This window comes from Scyliorhinus canicula, chromosome 5, assembly GCF_902713615.1.
Source record: "Scyliorhinus canicula chromosome 5, sScyCan1.1, whole genome shotgun sequence".
In the NCBI taxonomy this organism is placed as follows: Eukaryota; Metazoa; Chordata; class Chondrichthyes; order Carcharhiniformes; family Scyliorhinidae; genus Scyliorhinus; species Scyliorhinus canicula.
This window is the reverse complement of record NC_052150.1, coordinates 85,655,871-85,674,960: the sequence shown is the minus strand read 5'-3', so window position 1 is coordinate 85,674,960 and position 19,090 is coordinate 85,655,871. Positions and strand designations below refer to the sequence as shown.

Sequence of the window (19,090 nt, the reverse complement as noted above, 5' to 3'; positions counted from 1 at the left end):
TCTTTTATTTCCTTTTCTTTTCAAGTACTTAATGATCTGTTGAGCTGCTCGCAGAAAAATACTTTTCACTGTACCTTGGTACACGTGACAATAAATAAAATCTAAATGCAGGAAAGAAGGTGGATAAGATGGGGGGGTGGGGGTAAATATATATATATAAAAAAAGGCAAGAAAGAAAAAAATGGTAAAAGACAGTTGAAATGAAATGGGATGAAAACAAATGGATCAAGGTGAAGATGTTGAATTCGATGTTGAGACCAGAATTCGTCAACACCAGCGTGATGCCACCACCAAACCCATCTTCCCTTCACTCCCTCTGTCAGCATTCCACAGAGACCGTTCCCTCCGGGATAATCGAGTCCATTCCTCCACCATACCCAACACCTCGCCCATCACCCATGGCTCCTCCCCATGCAATCGCAGATGGTGTTACACCTGCCCCTTTACCTCTTCCATGCTTAACATCCCAGGCCCCAAACACTCATTCCAGGTTAAGCAGCGTTTCACTTGCACCTCTTTCAATTAGGTCTATTGCATTCGCTGCTCCCAATGTGGTCTCCTCTATATCGGGGAGACAAAACGCAGACTGGGTGATCGCTTTGCTGAGCACCGTCGGTCTGTGCGCATCGAGTACCCTGACCTTCCCGTAGCTTGCCATTTTAACACAAGATCCTGCTCCCATGCCCATATGTCTCTTCTTGGCCTGCTGCAATGTTCCAGTGAAGCTCAAAGCAAACTGGAGGAACAACATCTCATCTTCCGGTTAGGCACGCTACAGTCCTCCAGCCTGAACATCGAATTCAACAACTTCAGATGATCAGCTCTACCCCACCCCGACCCATTTGATTTCATTTCATTTTAACTGTCTTTTACCATTTCTTTCTTTCTAATATGCATTTAATTTCCCTCCCCCAATCTTATCCAACTTCCCTTCACCTTTCTCCTCCCCCCACATCTACTGTTCATCCTCTGATGTTAGTTTCTCTGCTGTTTGACCTTTCACATCTTTTGTTCTCTCTGGAGACTGCCATTAACACTCTTTCCCCTTGGGTTCCGTGGTCATTAGCTCCCGGTTTCCCTGGGTTTCTGTGGCTATGACTCAGCTTTCATTCTCACTCCACAGTATAAATATTTCCCACTTTCTCTGTCTGTTAGTTTTGACAAAGAGTCATCGGATTCGAAACGGTAGCTCTTTTCTCTCCCTACAGATGCTGCCAGACTTGCTGAGATTTTCCAGCATTTTCTCTTTCGTTTCAGATTCCAGCATCCGCAATAATTTGCTTTTTTTCAAATCCTGCCTTGCGTGACTGTGTGGTGTTTGTACATTCTCCCCGTGTCTGTGTGGGTTTCCTCTGGGTGCTCCGGTTTCCTCCCACAGTCCAAAGATGTGCAGGTTTGGTGGATTGGCCAGCACTTGGGCAATGGCGCCAATGCCCTCAGCGCTGGCATGCTGAGACTGGGCCATGGCCTGCTGAGACTGGGCCATGGCCTGCTGAGACTGGACCATGGCCTGCTGAGACTGGGCCACGGCCTGCTGAGATTGGGCCACGGCATTGAGTGCCTCTGCGATCTGCTGCTGGCTCTGGGTCATGGCTGCCTGTGAGAGGGCAGCCATGTCCTGGGTCATGGACGCCGCCTGCAAGGAAAGCCCCAGGCCTTGCATACTGCGACCTATGTCTGACACCGTCGCATTCATTGCCTCCACTGCAGACGCCACCTGTGCGGTGTCAGCCTGGGTGGCACGCATGACCGGCACACTCCCTGCTCCTGGACGTGGGTGGACTCCTCCACCTGTGTCTGCAGCTGCCGCAAGCCGGCCATCACCCCCTTTGATCGTCCCTTGGTCGGTGACTGCATCAGGTCTATGGATGGATGTGGTAACTCCAGGAACCCCGGACCCGTCTGGGCGGCGGATGGTTGCCTGCGCCAGGCTGCCCTCCGGCCGCCCGGCCCCTCGGCTGCTGCTGCCTCCACCTGCTATACCGGGATGGCTGTGTTGTGCGCACCAGTTAGTGTCCCAGATGCCTCATCGCTAAAGTGCCCAACTATGGTGAGTGGCTCTGCGATGGTGGAGGGTGTAGGAGATAGCAGTGGCGTAGTGTCGTGCTCATCATCCGACCAGAATTCCGGGAGTGGTGATTCCTGTTGTAAAATAAAAAATGGTAAAATATGTCATTTGAATCATGGAAGTCATTGAGTCATGAATCATTGAATCATGAATCAATACATGAGAAAATGCAGGGAAAAATCTCACAAAGGGTTAACAGCAGCTACAAAAGAAGGTTTTGAAATGCAGATAGACTTTATCAAACAGGCGTTAAGAAAACTATTCAAGTTGTAAAACTGATGTATGTCTTTTAAGTCACAGCAGATTGAACTTTTAGTTATATGGAAAAAAGCAATATTTTGCACCTTCTTTGAAGTTAATTATTTTAGTAAGCAGCTGGAAAAGAATGGCTAGGAATTTCAGTTGAATTGGGTGACAAATGTTTAGGTGTGAAATTCTGCTGACACCAGGTGAATATGGGAAGCTGGAGACAACATGTCCACGGGAACACACGTTAGACCCAAATCGGAGTCAGAGTTCTGAGTTGGGGGCACTATTTGATAATAAAGCAACTTTAGAAATGACAGAAACCAGATGTAACACCCCTCTGGGATCAAAGCACTTTTGAACATCACAAAGGAAACAATGTAATCAGAGATCGATGACCTGAAGTCATGCTCAATATGAATACGTGGTCGTGTTAGAAACTATTCAGATTAAAGGTATCTTGTACAATCAAGAGTAAATAAAATTACTTTATGATAATGTCATATAAACTTAATAACTGCTAGAAGGGGTATATAAACCCTAAAAAGGGGACAGCCAGCAGAGTCAGCTCTCATAGCTCGATCATGGGACAGATAGAACATAGCAACCGAGCAGAACAGCGAATCCATCTGAGGAAGACCAAAAGCTAAAGAAGAGAGATTATCAAGGTGGACCTGAAGGTTTTTTCAACCAACCAGGAGAATCCAGAAGCAAGATATTTTTACTTTTCTGTAAAGACAGCGATTGCATCTTCTAAAAGAAAAAATATAGTAATAAAATAACTTAAAATTTTAAACTTGAAACAATGGTTATTACAAAGTCTACTTTACTTACTTAGCAATGCGGGACCCAGGATCGATGCTACTAAGTGGTAAGTAGATAAAATTCTTCTATGAAGATATGGGTTATACCAGGGGGATAACTTGAAAATATAGCTTGACCCGAATACCATCCACCTAAGTCTGCATTGGAGTCAGGAAGTGAGAATCCCTGTTCACCATTTAGAATGTCTTGACCCTTTTTGGTATAGGGGGAATTCTAAGAATACTGGTGAGTTTTTTACTTCACTATCCATCCGTCCCCTGGGCGTCGGTGTCCTGGGCGTCGGTGTCCTGGGCGTCGGTGTCCCAGGCGGGTGTGTCCTGGGTGGGCGTGTCCTGGGTGGGCATGTCCTGGGCGGGTGTGTCCTAGGTGGGCATGTCCTGTATGTGGGTCTCCTGGGTGCTTGTGTCCCGTGCATCAGTGTCCTGGGTCGACTGCGACGGGGGCCTGTTGCTGTGGCTGCCCTCCACGTCGTGGGTGTGGCCTGCCAGCGTCACTGCACCCACACTAGATGGGTGCAGCGTCCGCCTGGTGCTCCAGGTCTGTCCCTGGCTCGTGGGCGTCCAGGCATGTCCTGGGGGCGTTGTATGCGTGATGGGCCGCATCTGCCCCTGTCTTGTGGGCGTCCTGGCATGTCTTGGGCGCATTGTATGCCTGATGGGCCGGGTCTGTCCCTGTCTCGTGTCCACCCTGGCACGTCCTGGGTGCGGTCGGCATCCGTGGGGATGGGTGGATATGGGGGATATGGGGGGAAGGGGAGATATGGGGGAAAGGGGGGATAGGGGATATGGGGGAAAGGGGGGATATGGGGGAAAGGGGGGATATGGGGGAAAGGGGGGATATGGAGGAAAGGGGGGATATGGGGGAAAGGGGGGATATGGGAGAGGAGGATATGGGGGAGGAGGGATATGGGAGAAGGAGGAATATGGGGAAGGAGGGATATGGGGAAGGAAGGATATGGGGGAAGGAAGGATATGGGGAATGAGGGATATGGGGAAGGAGGGATATGGGGAAAGGGGGGGATATGGGGAAAGGGGGGGATATGGGGAAAGGGGGGGATATGGGGAAGGGGGTATATGTTTTAAGGGGCTGGTTTAGCACACTGGGCTAAATAACTGGCTTTTAAAGCAGACCAAGGCAGGCCAGCAGCACGGTTCAATTCTCATACCAGCCTCCCCGAACAGGCGCCGGAATGTGGCAACTAGGGGCTCTTCACAGTAACTTCATTTGAAGCCTACTTGTGACAATAAGCGATTTTCATTTTTCATGGGGGAAGGGGAGATATGGGGGCAGGCAGTGGGGGGTCTCACTTGGTAGTGCGACTCCGGCCTCTACATCTGCAACCTGCCGGTCCTTGGGTCCGCCTGCAAGGTCCAGGGCCCTCTCTTCATGAATGGTGAGTGGTCGCAATTCGGGTGGACCCCCTCCAGTCCTCTCACGCTCCAGGTTGTTGTGAGCGCGCTTCTCCTGTGGGGGTGTGTGGCAGGGATATAGGGCAACAGTGTTAGGCAGACATATACATGCGGGCCAGCAGTTGTGTGTATGTTGGCAGAGGTTCACAACCCATCCTGCCAATGCAGCTTGTATGGGTGGGTGCAGCCACGTCTGTTTCCCCTAGGGCTGTGCCGCCCATCGGGGGTGGGGGGTACTCACCCTGGCTGGCCTGACAAGGTCATTGACCTTCTTGAGGCACTGGGCGCCTGTCCTGGCTGATCCGGCCACAGCGCTGACGGCCTCTGCCACCTCCCTCCACAGGCGCCGGTTGAGGTGTGGTGCAACCCTGCAGCCATGTACGGGGTACAGGGCCTCCCTCCTCTGCTCCACTGTGTCCAGGAGGACCTTGATGTCCCACTCCTGGAACCTCGGCGCTGCGCGGCGGGCAGCCATCTTGCCGGGTCTCCGAGGGGAGGGCTGTCTTTTGTGCTGTCATGCCACGCAGCGTCAATGACGCGCGCGCGTCCGTGATGGGTGACACCATCGCTAATAGCGTCACGTCGCTGCTAGCCCATTCCCGGCCAGAGAATTTGCGATGTTCTGGGGTGCTTGACGCCGGAGTGTTTTGCACTGTTTTTGTCACCAGCATCAGGTCATCGCGCCGATTCCCGGAGAATCCCGCCCTCCATCTTCCAGTTGGGCATGCAGCCTTCAGGTCTCAACATCGAATTCAACAACTTCAGATGATTAGCTCTACCCCACCTCAACCCATTTGTTTTCATCCCATTTCATTTTAACTGTCTTTTTCCATTGCTTTCTTTCTTGTCCTTCTTTATATATTTATTCCCCCCCCCCAATCTTATCCACCTTTCCTTACCCTTTCTCCCCTTTGCTTCCCCCCTCCCACATCAACATCTGTCACAGTTTACGCTCTGATTAGTTTCTGTTGTTTGGCCTTTCACACCTTTTGTTCTCTCTGGGGACTGCCATTTGCACTCTTTCCCCTTGGTTTCTGTGGCTATTAGCACCCCGTTTCCCTGGGTTTCTGTGGCTATGATTCATCTTTCATTTTCACGCCACAGTATAAATATTATGGACTCGAAACGTTAGCTCTTTTCTCTCCCTACAGACGCTGCCAGATTTGCTGAGATTTTCCAGTATTTTCTCTTTGGTTACATAAAAGAGCAAGTAAGTTATACTAAGTCTTTATGAAACACTGGTAGGCCTCATTTGTAGTATCACAATTAATTCTGGGCAACACATTTTAGGAAGGATGGAAAAGGGCAGTCACTCTCACCTCACCACTGGAATTCAGTTCTTTTGTCCATTTTTTAACTAAGACTAGTGAAATCTGATGCCAAGTGCCTCTGACAGACCCTAAACTGACAATGAGCAGGCTATTGCTGAGGAACTGCTGCTTGATAGCACTCAGTGACACCTTCTATCACTTTGCTATAGACTTTCATAGATACTTAGACAATATAAAATTTTATATAGGGGCATAGAGTATAAGAGTGAGGAGGTATGTTGAACTTGTATTAAACAGCAGTTCCCAGTTCCGGGTGCCGCACTTTCGGAAAGAAATTAAGGCATTGGAGAGAGTGTCGAAAAGATTCATGAGAATTTGTTCAGTTTAGAAGGCCAAGAACAGACAAAGCCCTTGAAGAATATAATGAAATTAAGGAGAAACTTAAGCAAGAAGTTAGGAGGGCTAAAAGGGGTAATGAAAAGCCCTTAGCAAACAGGATTAAGGAGAATCCCAAGGCATTTTATAAGCTTAAAGATCAAGAGGGTTGCCAGAGAAAGGGTTGGCCCACTCAAGGACAGAGGAAGGAGCCAGAGGAAATGGGTGAGGTACTAAATGAGTACTTTTCATCAGTATTCACCTAAGAGTAGATGATGAGCCGAGGGAAGGGTGTTAAAAGAGTCTGGTTCATGTCACGATCAAAAAGATGGTTTTGGGCATCTTAAATAGCATTAAGGTAGCAGAGCCTGATGGGATCTACCCCAGAATACTGAGGAAGGCAAGGGAGGAATCGGGGCATTGACAGAAATCTTTGTGTCCTCAAGTTGTCCCTTCGTTTAAGAAGGATAGCAGGGATAATCCAGGAAATTATAGGCCGGTGAGCTTTATGTCAGTGGTAGAGAAATTATTAGAAAAGGTTCTGAGGGACAGGATTTACTCACATTTGGAAACAAATAAGACTTCGCGATAGGCAGCATGGTTTTGTGAAGGGGTGGTCCTGCCTCCCTACCTTGATTGAGGTTTTTGAGGAACTGATGCAGATGATTGATGAAGGAAGGGCAGTGGATGTTGTCGACATGGACTTCAGTAAAGCTTTTGACGAGGACCTCATGACAGACTGATACAAAAGGTGAAGTCACACTGGGTCAGAAGTGAGATGGCAAGATGGATACAGAACTGGCTTGGTCATAGAAGACAGAGGGTAGCAGTGGAAACGTGCTTTTCTGATTGGAAGGCTGTGACTAGTACTGTTCCACAGGGATGAGTGCTGGGACCTTTGTTGTTCAGAATATGTATAAGTGATTTGGAGGAAAATGTAGCTGTTCTGATTAGTAAGTTTGCAGCTGACGCAAAGATTGGTGGAGTTACGGATGGTGCAGAGGATTGTCAGAGGGTACAGCAGGATATAGATCGATTGGAGACTTTTGCAGAGAAATGGCAGATGCAATTTAATTCGGACAAATGTGAGGTAATCTATTTCAGAAGGTCTAACACAGGTGGGAATTATACAGTAAATAACAGAATCCTTAGAGGAGTATTGACAGGCAGAGAGATCTAGGCGTACAGGTCGACAGATCACTGAAAGTGGCAAAGCAGGTGGATAAGGTAGCCAAGAATGCATTTGGCAAGCTTGCCTTTATCAGTCGGGGCATTGAGTATAAAAATTGGAAAGTCATGCTGCAGCTGTACAGATCCTTAGTTTGGCCACATTTGGAACATTGCATACAGTTCTGGTTGCCACACAACCAGAAGGGTGTGAATGCTTTGTAGAGGGTACAGAAGAGATTTACCAGGAGGTTGCCTGGTCTGGGGGATATTAGCTATGAGGTGAGGTTGGATAAACATTGGATTGTTTTCACTAGAACAACGGAGTTAAGGGATGACCTGATAGAGGTTTACAAAATTATGAGTGGCATGGACAGAGTGGGTAGTCAGAAGGGTTTTCCCAGGGTGGAAAAGTCAATTACTAGGGGACATAGGTTTAAGGTGTAAGGGGGAATGTTTAGAGGAGATGTGCGAGGCAAATATTTTACACAGAGGGTGGGGAGTGCCTGGAACTCACTGCTGGGGAAGGTGGTGAAGCAGATACAATAGCGATGTTTAAGAGGCATCTTAACAAATACATAAATGGAATAGAGCAGGGGTGGGCAAACTTTTCCGTGCAAGGGCCACATTCAGAAATTCACAATTCACAAAGGGCCGCATAGTATATTAAGTAAAATAATTACTTCACCCGGTTATGATTCTGGGCGCCTCATATAGAACATAGAACAGTACAGCACAGAACAGGCCCTTCGGCCCTCGACGTTGTGCCGAGCAATGATCACCCTACTCAAGTCAATGTATCCACCCTATACCAGTAAGTAACCCAACAGCCCGCCCCCATTAACCTTAAAAAAAAATTTAAAAAAAAAAAAAATTAAAAAAAAAAATATTATTTTTTTTAATGACTTGGCGGGCCGCAGAAATACCTTTGGCGGGCCGCATGCGGCCCGCGGGCCGTAGTTTGCCCACCCCTGGAATAGAGGATTATGGACCCTGGACGTACAGGTTTTATTTTAGACACGGATCATGATCAGAGCAGGCTTGGGGGGGATGAAGGGTCTGTTCCTGTGCTGTACTGTTCTTTGTTCCAACTGTTCCAGGAATGAGAAACTTCAGTTATGAAGAGATTGTAGAAGTCGGGACTGTTTTCCTTGGAGAAGGCAGAGAAGAGATTTGATAGAGGTGTTCAAAATTATGAGGAATCAGGACAGAATAGATACAGAGAAACTGTACCCACTCATGAAAGGATTGAGAATGAGAAGGCATGGATTTAAAATAATTAGGAAAAGAAGCAAAAGCAACAAGGAAAATCCTTTTTACATTGTGAGTGGTTAATGTCTGGAATGCATTGTCTGAGAATGTGGTGGAGGCAGATTCAATCAAGGCATTCAAAAGGGAATTAGACTGTTTTCAGAAAAGGAACAATGTGCAGGGTTTCAGGATGCAGACCGGTGAATAGTGCCCATTCCGAATGAATTGCTCATTTGGAAGTGCAGGCACAATGGTCTGAATAGCCTCCTTCTGTGTTGTAAAAATTCTTGTGATTCTGTGAGGTGGTGTAGATTTAGTACAATGGTACCAGGAACTTTATTTACGTGGAAGCATAGGAGAAGCTAAAGAGGAGGTTTGATGCAAGTGTTCAAAATCATAAATGGGTTTACTAGAACGCATAAGGAGAAACAATTTCCAGCGGCAGGAAAACAGGGACACAGATTTAAGATGATTGGTAAAAGAACCAGAAGTGACATAAGATTGACAACCTGAAATGTTAACTCTCTTATTTTGTTTTGTGTTATGTTTTGTGTCTTTCTCTCTTTCCTTAACATACTCAGCAGCAACACTTCAAGCTTGTGTTTTAATCTTCATAATCAATTAGGAACATTTTGCTCTCTCTTCCTCTTCGATCCTGTAGCCTTCCACAAGTCAACCAACACCATCCTTATCCAATACCTCTCCTCTACAAGTCAACTCAGTGGATCTGCTTGTTTGATTCCACTCTTACTTTTCTAATTGCAGTCCGAGTATTTGTGATCTCAACACTTTTTCCAGTCCCTTGACATCCTTTCTAAACTATTTTGCACGCAGTGATTTGTAAAGCTTTAACAGTTTTCATATTCAATTCCCCTATTTACGAAGTTAAGTATCTTGTATGCTTTCCAACTGGCTTATCAACTCTCTGTTTTCAAGGATTTGTAAATATGCACACTTTTCCAGATCCCTCTGCTCTTGCATCCACTCAGAATAGTACAATGCAGACTATACTGTACATTTATGCATCACTCAACACATTATTGGAGATTTGGTGGAATAGTGGCAATGTCTTGGACGAATAAACCAGAGGGCCAGGCTAATGCTCTAGGAACATGGGTTCAAATCCCAGGACAGCAGTCAGTGGAATTTAAATTCAATGAATAAATCAGGAATCAGTGATCTCAGTAATGGTGAACATGTCATCAATTGTAAAACCCATCCATTTCAGGAAACCTTTAGGGAAGAAAACATGCCATTCTTACCCGTCTAGTCTGCATGTGACTCTTAGAATCATAGGATTGTTATGAAGCAGGTGGTGGCTATTCAGTCCATCATGTCTGCATTGGCTCTCCAAACGAGCATCACGACTTAGTACCATTCTCCCGTATCCCTGCACATTGTTTCTATTCAAGTCATCATCTAATGCCCTCTTGAATGTCTTAATTAAACTTACCTCCACCACACTTTGAAACCCAAACTACTGTGTGAAAAAAGTTTTTCTCACATCACGTTAGCTTCTTTTGCAAATGACTTTAAATCTGTTCCCTCTCGTTCTTGATCTTTTTACAAGTGGGAACAATTTCTCGCTATCTACACTGTCCAGCCCCTCAAAGTTTTGAACATCTCTATCTCCTCTTAGCCTTATTCTCTCCAGGGAGAACAGTCCCATCCTCTCCAATCTATTCGCATAACTGAAATTTCCCTAGAACTATTCTCCAATGTGTTCACATCCTTCCAATAATGTGGTACCCAGAACTGTACGCAGTATTTCAGCTAAGGTCTAACTAGTGTCTTATTTAAGTTCAACATAATCTCCTTGCTCTTGTACTCTATGTACATATTAATAAAGCCAAGACCACTATATGCTTTATTAACTGCTCTCTCAAACTGTCCTGCCACCTTCAATGATCTATGCACAAATGCAGCTAAGTCCCTCTGCCTAAGAATTTTACCCTTTATTTTATATTGTCTCTCCATGTTCTTCGTTCCAAAATGCATAACCTCACACTCTTTTGCATTGAACTTCATCTGCTACCTACCAGAACACTTCACCAACTTGTCTATGTCCTTTTTGAAGTTCTATACTGTGCTCTTCAGTTTACAATACTTCCAAGTTTTATGTCATCCGCAAACTTTGAAATTGTCCCCTGTTCACCAAGATCTAGATCATTAATATGCATCAGGAAAAGCAAGGTTCCCAAAACCGTTCTCTGGGGAATATCGTTACAAACCTTTCTCCAGCCTGTAAAATATCCATCGACTTCCTATTATTCAGCCAATTTTGTATCCACATTGCTACTGTCCCTTTTATTTCATGAGCTGTAACTTTTCTCAAAAGTCTGTTGTGTGACACTATATCAAATGCCTTCTGAAAGTCCATGTACACGATATCAACATTACCCTTATCGAACCTTTTTATTACCTCAAAAACCTCAACAAGTTAGTTTGACATGAATTCCCCTTTAAAATCCATGCTGCTTCTTCCTAATAAACTCACATGACTGTCACAGTCCACGTGACTGCTAATTCAATACTAAATAATTGTTTCTAGAGGCTTGTGAACCACTGATGTTAAACTGACTGGCCTGTAATTGCTGGGGCTATCCTTACAACCTTTTTTGAACAAGGACGTAACATTTGCGTACCTTATCATCTTTTGGTATGGGCAACCTATTCACACTTCCTCCAGATCAATTTTGAACCCTTCTAGGGAGAGAGTTTCCTCATCTGTCATTATGCTCTGGATAGCATCTACCTCCTTGGTAAAGATGGATGCAAAGTATTCATTTAAGATTGCAGCTACGCTCCCAGCCTCAATGTATAAATTCCCTTTTAGGTCCCGAATCGGTCCTTTTACTATTTATATGCTTATAGAAAACATTGACATTTCCCTTTATGTTGGTTGCCAGCCTTTTCTCATAATCCCTCTTTGCTTCTCTAATGTGCTTTTTCACCTCCATTCTGAACATTCTGCATTCATCTTAGCTCTTAGCTGTACTTTCAACCTGACACCTTTCATAAGCCCACCTTTTCTTCCTCGCCTTCCTCTTTTCCATCCAGGGAACTCTGGATTTGTTTGCCCTTCCTTTCCTTTTTAAGGGAATATACCTTATCTGTACATGAACCATCTCAGTTTTTGAAGGCAGTCCATTGTTTAGCTAGTTTTTCCTGCCAACCTTTTGTTCCAGTCTCACTGGCTCAGCTCCATTCTTGCCCTATTGAGGTCTATTCTCCCTTAGTTAATAAATTTTACTCTGGATTGCCTATTTTCCTTTTCTATCATCCTAAACCTTAAAATACAATGATCACGGTCTTCTAAATGTAGCCCCCAAAAAAGTGATTAGCTACCCAATCTAGCCTACAATAACTCCAAACCCACAGCAATGTTATTAGCTCTTAACTGCTCTGTGAAATGGCCGGTCGAGCCACTTAGCTTGATAAAGGCAATTAGGGATGTAGAATAAATGGTGGCCTTGCCAGTGACATCCAGATCCCATAAAAGAAAAAGAAATGCTTCTGCCATGTCTTTGCCCATTTCACTGGTCTATGTCCTCCTGAAGTCTTATACTGCCTGTTCACTATTTATGTCACCAGCCTTTGTGTGATCCAAACTTGAACGTGTACTCGCTAAACTGAAGCCCAAGATACTTATAGGCAACAGGAAAAATAATGGCTGCAGTAGATGTGTCCCTCCATCAGGAAACCATTCATTTCCATCTCCTATCCCTCAACCAATTATATATGCAAGTTGTTTGGATTTGGATTTGTTTATTGTCACGTGTACCGAGGTACAGTGAAAAGTATTTTTCTGCGAGCAGGTCAACAGATCATTAAGTACATGAAAATAAAAGAAAATACATAATAGGGCAACACAAGGTACACAATGTAACTACAGAAACACCGGCATCGGGTGAAGCATACAGGGGTATAGTGTGTTAATCAGGTCAGTCCATAAGAGGGTAATTCCTTTACCAACGTGCTTTTATTTTCTTAATAAATCTGTTGTGTGGTATTTTATCAAAAATCTTTTGAATATTCCTATGTCCATCAATTTTATCTGTACTTAAATAACTCAAATAGTTTGGTTAAGCATATTTGCCTTTCCCAAATCTGTATTTGTTGTCACTTATTAGATCATGCCTCTCTAAGTATGGAATAATTTTGCCTATGACAATGGACTCCAGTAGTTTTCTCATTACTCACCGTAACTACATGTCTAAGAAGTTTATCCCTCTCCACTTTCTTAAGCAGGAATGTGACATTTGCAGTCATCCAGTCCTCTGGCATCACTCCCATAATCCAAGGAGGATTGGAAGATTGTGGTCAGGGCTTCTCCTATCTCCACCCTACCTTCTATGAGCAACCAAGGACGCATTCTTCTTGACCAGTTGATTGGAGTAATGCAAACCTATTTAATACATATTGTTTATTGATGTTTAATTTGTTGAATATCTCTGCTCCTCTCATCTACTGAAATGTTAGTGCCATCCCCTTTTGTTATGGCAAACACAAAGTACTCATTCAGTACCCAAGTCATATCCTCTGTCCGTCACAGATGATTTCCATTTTTGTTCCTCATCGGTCCCACCATTCTTTGAGCTATGATCTCACATTTTACTGAATGTTGCCAATAATTTTATTTGCTCTTTTTGAATCTTTATTTTAAGGTCTTCCCCTGCATATTCTGCATTCTATTTTTCTCTTGTGTTAAGTCACTGTCATATACCTCCTTTTCCTCCTCTTTATTTTGACCTCTATTTCCTTCATCATCCAGGGAGCTCCAGCTTTGAATATCCCACCCTTCCTTCTTATGGGAATATGTTTAACTTTTAGCAGAAGCATTTCCACCTTGAAAGTCTGCTATTGCTCATTCACTCTTTTCCTGACCAATCTTTATTTGCAGCACATCTGTGATTAAATATGAAGTTAGATCACATATAAGCCATGTTCTCATTGAATGGTAGACTGGAACAGTCTACTCCAATTCCCATCAGTAAAATTGTCACTCTTTAACAGTAGAATATTTTCATGTTTGATTTTTCTTTGATCCTTTCCATAATTTTCTAATTTACATTAAAAAACCATTACATAAATGCAAGTTGTTCAATAATGTTTCAAATTGTACTTGAATTTTGCAGTCCTTCGCCAGCAGGTTTAAAGGCAAGGAGAGGAACATATAATCAACAGATGGTCTTTCTCCCACCCATGTGCCAGCCGACAACCTGACTGAAATTTTACAAGGGACAGGGGAGGCATCACCCAGCCCACCCACTTTCCCACTGGTGCTTTATCCACATGGCGAGGTATATCTCACACAGGAAGCCCAACAGCTCCAGATGTGCATAGAGACTGCTGGCAGTTGGGGTGGTGAGGGTGCAAAATTGGCTTTATGGCCACTCTGGACGCATCAGAGGCATCTCCCACAAACACCATACCCCTCACGACACGCCGCCTTGGCAACCCCCCCGATTCTGCCACCCCCCCCGCTCGGATGAATCGTCGCTCGGAAGGGATTATCCAATCCGTTCTTTCCGCCACCCAACCTCTTGAACCTGGAAGGGAGATACTCAAGAAAATTACAATCACCGGGTAAGTGATAAAAACATAAAAAATAGGAGAAGGCCATTTGGCCCTTCAAGCCTGCTCCGTCATTTATTATGATCATGGCTGATCTTCCAACTGAATAGCTGAATTCTGCTTTCTCCCCATATCACTTAACAAATTACTAGGACTGCCAGCTGACAAGTCCCCCAGGTCCTGATGGACTACATCCTAGGGTCTTAAAAGAAGTGGCTAGCAACATAGTTGATACATTGGTTTTAGTTTTCCAAAATTCACTAGGTTCAGGATGATTCCAATAGATCGGAAAATAGCAAACATAAAAAACGGAGGGAGATAAAGCAGGAAACTGTAGGCCACTTTAACATCTGTCATAGATGTTCCAGTAAGGCACTTAGAAAAATTCAAGGTAATCAGGCAGACTGAACATAGTTTTGTAAAGGGGAAATCATGTTTAATCAATTTATTGGAATTCTTTGAAAGAGTCACATGGGGAACCAGTGGATGCACTGTACTTAGATTTCCAGAAGGCATTTGATAAAGTGCTACATTAAAGGTTATTGCAGAAAGTGAACGCTCACATTGGCATGGATAGAAGATTGCCTAGCTAACAGGAAATAGTCTGCATAAATGGGTAATTTTCTGGTTGACAAGATGTAACAAGTTGTGTGCCACAGGAATCAGTCCTGGGGCTTCAACTTTATATAATTTATATAACTGATTTGGATGAAGGGACTGTATATATGGTTGCTAAATTTCTTGATGGCAAAAGATGTGGGAAAGTAAGTTGTGAAGAGGATCTAAGAAAGTTGCAAAAGGATATGCGTAGGTTAGGTGAGTGGGAAAAGATCCGAGAAGTGGGAGTATAATATGGGAAAGTGTGGCATTTTTCACTTTGGCAGGAAGAATAACACTTTTTAATCTAAATGGGGAGAAATTGCAGAACTTTTGAGCTGCCGATTGATCTGAATGTCCTAGTGCATGAATCACAGACGGTCTTTATGCAGGTACAGCATGTAATTAGAAAAGTTAATAGAACTATTGATTGCAAGGGGAATCGAGTACTAAAGTGGGGGATGTTATGTTTCAGTTGCACAGACCATTGGTGCGACCACATCTGGTGCACTCTGCTTATTTAAGCAAGGATGTAAATGCATTGGATGCAGTTTACTCGACTAATACTTGGAATGGGTGGGTTGCCGTATGAGGAAAGACTGGAATTGTACAGGCTGGAGCTTAGGAGAGTAATGAGTGACTCAACTGAAACATACAGGGTGGGTGTGGAAAGGATATTTCTTCCTTTGGGAGAATCTAGAACTAGGTTCACTATTTAAAATGAAGGGACTGCCCATGAGGAAAATCCTTTTCTCCCAGCAGGGTCATGAGTCTTTGGAAATCTCTTTGTCAAAGGGCGGTGAAAGCAGAGGTAGAGATAAGCAAGGGTGTGAAAGGTAACAGGGTGTAGGCAGGAATATGGTGCAGAGCTTATAATCAGATCAGCCAAGGTCTTTGAATGGCAGAGCAGGCTCAAGGGGCCCAGTGGCCGACGACTGCTAATTCGTATGACTGTCATTGCTCTCGCCGAGACCTCGTCATAACTGGGCACCTCAACGTGGTGGGATCTCCTGTACTCCCAACCGTTGCCACCCTTCACGGCTGACAATGCTGGAGAGCGGTTAGTCATCTGATGGTCAACAGCTCTTTCAGGCTCCTCCCGAGAAAGAAGAGGAACTACTCCCACCATTAGTTGCTGCAGGGCGAGTGTTGGGATGGGGGGGGGGGGGGGGGGGGTGCTGGTAACACCCTGCAAAATCCAGCCCTCTATTTTATGGTCCTAAGTGTTGCGATTGCTCTAAACTCCCCCTTCCCCTCCCGAAACTTAAGCCTCGTTCACTTAGCTGCCCTAAGAGTTTCTCAGTAAGAGCAGGGAGGGTTTCAGTGGTTATTCATGGGAAGGACAAGCTCGGTAATGATGCCGCTCCGGGAAACAGGTCCTGTGACAGAGCTGAGAGGAAAAGAGACTATTGACAAGAGTTGATTTCAAGAGCGCCAGTCTGTGAGTGATAGTGAAACCCTCTCAGTTCTGGGGTCATGTGGTGATTGGGGAGCAGGGTATTCGATACTGAGAGGAAAGGCCTGACTGCCACTCGGTTCCTCTCTGACTTACCGGCGGGCGGATGGTTCGCAGTGACTCCCTCGCCCTCTCTCCCACTCCTCTGGCAAACCCAGGCGACTTCGTTTATTTTTCCACCGGCCCTTAGACACCAGCAGCACCTCCCCGGTCGCCAATCAGGGCGCGGCGTACTCGGACAGTCAGCTCCGTTAGCCCAACCAACGGTGCCGGCACTGCCACGTCACCAGCTCCATGGTGACCGTGGACGCCGCCAGCGTCCTGGAAACCAGGCTCAACCCTAACAACCGTCTGGGAAATGTCGGTGCGCCAGCTGGGAGCACCGTGCCCGCCCGCCCACTTAAAACACCAACTCAAACCAATTGCACCCACAGTCGCAAACCCTCGTCACCTGGTTAACCCGTTTTCTCTATAGCGGCTCTATCGCTCCACCCATCTCCAACTGAACTCTAAATCAAGCAATGTCAATACAATAGATGTGGGCTGCTTTGCCAATCGCCACTTCCCCTTCCAACAGATCCATCATCAATCCTCTCTTTGATCTCAGAAAATATAGTTATTTGTAACCCCACCTTGGGTTCAAATCCCACCATGGCAGATGGTGAAATTTGAATTCAATAAAAATTTGAAATTAAAAAGTCTAATGACGACCATGAAACCGATTGTCGGTTGTCATAAAAACCCATCTGGTTCACCAATGTCCTTTAGGGAAGGAAATCTGCCATTCTTACCTGGTCTGGCCTACCTGTGACTGCAGACCCACAGCAATGTGGTTGACTCTTAACTGCCCCTCAAGGGCAATTAGAGATGAGGAAAAAATGCTGGTTCAGCCAGCAATGTCCACGTCCGATAAATGAATTACAAAAAACTTTCCAAAGTATTCACTTAAAAGTCCATATATTTTCAAGCGTATTTCCCCAATTGCAGCCTTCCAAAAGCAATCCTACACCCAGCAACATTCCATTATGAATGTGATATGCATTGGCTATGCCAGCACATTTTTGGAATTCTTGGACAGACCATATTCTCATATTTGTTCTAAAATGGTTTGCACTTGCACTAGTAATGATAGCAGCAACCAGAGATTATGTTAAGGTCAGCTGTGAAATTGATGTTCTTCTAATGAATCTGATCATATCTCATCCAATAAAGACTGTATTTTATTATGCATTTATTATTGATGTACTATAGTTACTAAATGTGTTTCATTAAGGAAATCAATACAAGGCTGAAAGGTTTCTGATTCAAGCTTCCCAAATATTATAGGATAAACCTACAGCAATTTTTTTTTAAATCAAGAAAGTGTTGATTTGACATCTTAAACTTGTGGTTTTTTCCCTTTAAAAATCTATCCGAGAGGAGAGAGGCTTCAACTTATGCAATTTTCTAATCATATCATGGATAGTAACATTTGCTCGGTTTGTCTGCTGCTGTCTATAATACTTAATACTTATTCCCCACTGCAACACATTCTGCAAAGTATTGAAAGCTGTTTAAAAAGACCAATATCTATGCATTCTCATGCTATATCAAACAATATGGAATTTATTTTGTTACACCAAAGGAGTACGTACACCCATATGGTTTTGCTACTCTTGAATGCCCATAATTTCTGACAGGTGTCTCAACAGCACTAGCATAGCTATGTCTTATTGATGAACTCAGTTCGGTCATCTTCTTGACCCTGCTTTTTTCTAAATGGCATGGAAACTAGTACCTCATCCTCAGAGAACCAGAAGTATAACTGGATAGCTTTCTGCATAGCCATATAACAGCAATCAGTTTTCAATAAAACTTTTGCAAAATAAAAGCTGCTGTTTGCTGCTCACTGGACATTTATAGCAGGAAACCAACTGCCATGTGGAGGTAGGTTAGAGTCTGTGCAGAGTTAAATCCCTTCAAAGTGACATTGGTTTGGGATCCTCACATCAGCATGTCGATTGCTGGATTTCAACTGTGGGGTTTGCAGGTGAGTTTGGAACCCCCTTGGATCTGTCAGGTAAATTGTATAAACTAACTATTGTAGCTTTAAAACACCCATTTCTTTAGCTGTCAGTAAACAGGCCAGGGCCATACAGGAGAGTTCACAGCGAGGAGTGCTTCTTTAGTGAAAATGAAGTCTTTGAACTGTGAAGTTGAATAACGTCAATCAGTCTGAGGCTCACTGTACTTCTTCTGAAAGTGTACTCTTACCGCACGGCAGGCAATTGCCAACTTCATGGAAGTCAGTTCACCAGTCTTGCACTTCACTCACCTTGATATACACTTCCCTACTGTCAACCTTTGCTGCAGTGCATACAACCCTACCTTGCACTGCTGATTGAAAAGGAGCAGATCCTACACCGCCAACAGTACCACGAGCAACACCAGATGTTTTCTGAGCCACACCATTCCACAGGGCAAAGGGGATGGACAGAGATTCAGCACCAAGGAAGCAATATAGGGTTTACGGGCAAAGGACCAGTTTTCTCGACGTGTGAGAGCACCAGTGCCGAAGGAGGCAAAGACTTTCAAGGCAGATCATCACTGTTATGTACAGCTTCCTGGAAAATACCTTCCCAGCAGAACAGTGGGCACACTTTGCCAGCGCTGTCAAGGTGGCTGTCACTGAATGCATCTTACCCTCCCCCAAAATCATATTATCTCTTCTGCGAGGAGAGAAAGTAAAGTTGAGTTTGAAACGGTTGTGTGGCTACAAGAGAAGGACATTTTTAAGAAGGTGACTATGAGTTATGGGTGTGAGATGGGACAAAGATAAAGGTGAGGTTGAATGTTGCTATTTAGATGC

The 19,090-nt window shown here is 44.6% G+C and overlaps 1 protein-coding gene across 2 annotated transcripts in view; it reads right to left on the bottom strand.

Annotated features, from left to right (window-relative positions):
- Window positions 1-16,435, bottom strand: part of nek10 (NIMA-related kinase 10) — a 377,347-nt gene extending 360,912 nt beyond the window's left edge. For both annotated transcript variants that reach the window (XM_038797318.1, XM_038797319.1), the window contains exon 1: window positions 16,339-16,435. The gene's annotated coding sequence lies outside the window, so the exon portion shown is untranslated. The remainder of the gene's footprint in view (window positions 1-16,338) is intronic.
- Between the last annotated feature and the right edge of the window lie 2,655 nt (window positions 16,436-19,090).